Raw genomic sequence first — 1099 nt, 5'->3', positions numbered from 1 at the left:
TCATTGATCGGCTGCCTCCTGCACGTCCCCTATGGGGATGGAGCTGGCTACCTGGCATGTGCCCTGACCAGGAATCAAACCCTGACCACCTGGTTTACAGGTCGTGCTCAGTCCACTGAGCCACACCAGCTGGGATGCAGTATTTCTCCTTTAAAAAAATGACCTCACACCTGTTAGAATGGCTACTATATATATATAAAATCAAGAAATAAGCATTGCTAAGGATGTGGAGAAAAGGGAACCTGGGTGAGTAGTTGGTGGGAATGATGGAGCCACTATGGAAAACAGTATGGAGATTCCTCAAAAAAAAAAAAATTAAAAACCAAACCAAACCATATTGTCCAGCGATTCTACTTCTGGACACTTGTCTAAAGGGAACAAAATTGCTATTTCAGGCAGATATCTGCACCCCCGTGCTCATTGCAGCATTATTCGTAATAGCCAGGACATAGAAACAACCTTAACCTTGGTTGATGAATGGATAGAATAATGTGGAGATCCATGAATGGAATTCAGCCATCAAAAGGAAACCTTGCCACGTGTGACAACGTGGATGAAATGTGAGGGCGCTGTGAGGAAAATAGCATCATCTCGCCTCTAAGTGGAATGAAAAACAAACACCTATGCCCCGGCCAGTGTTGCTCAGTGGTTAGAGTGTTGACTCAGAAATTAGAAAATACCAAAAAAAAAGAAAAGAAAAGAAACTAGAAAATACAGCCACCAGTATGTCTCCTCTCTCGCTTCTAAGTGGAAAGTCAGTGTTGACCATTCCAACAGAATGGTCGTGGGTTTGATTCCCGGTCAAGGGCATGTACCTGGGTTGCAGGTTTGATCCCCATCTCCGGTCAGGGCACTGGTGGGGGGCGGCGGGGGGGGGCAACCGATCAATGTGGACGATGTTTCTCTCTCCTTTCTCCCTCTCCCTCTCCCTTCCTCTCTCCTTTCCGTTCTCTCTAAAGAAGCAATGGAAAAATATCCTCCCGTGAGGGTGAATAAAACAGACAGACAAAGAACTCAGAGGTACATAGAGCACCACCTTTTGGGCAATATTTGCCAAACCCTCCAACGTTTGAATGGAGCCTCGCATGAAAATCTGACA

This window comes from Myotis davidii, unplaced genomic scaffold, assembly GCF_000327345.1.
Source record: "Myotis davidii unplaced genomic scaffold, ASM32734v1 scaffold164, whole genome shotgun sequence".
In the NCBI taxonomy this organism is placed as follows: domain Eukaryota; kingdom Metazoa; phylum Chordata; class Mammalia; order Chiroptera; family Vespertilionidae; genus Myotis; species Myotis davidii.
The sequence above is the reverse complement of the archived record's forward strand: the minus strand, read 5'-3'. Positions refer to the sequence as shown.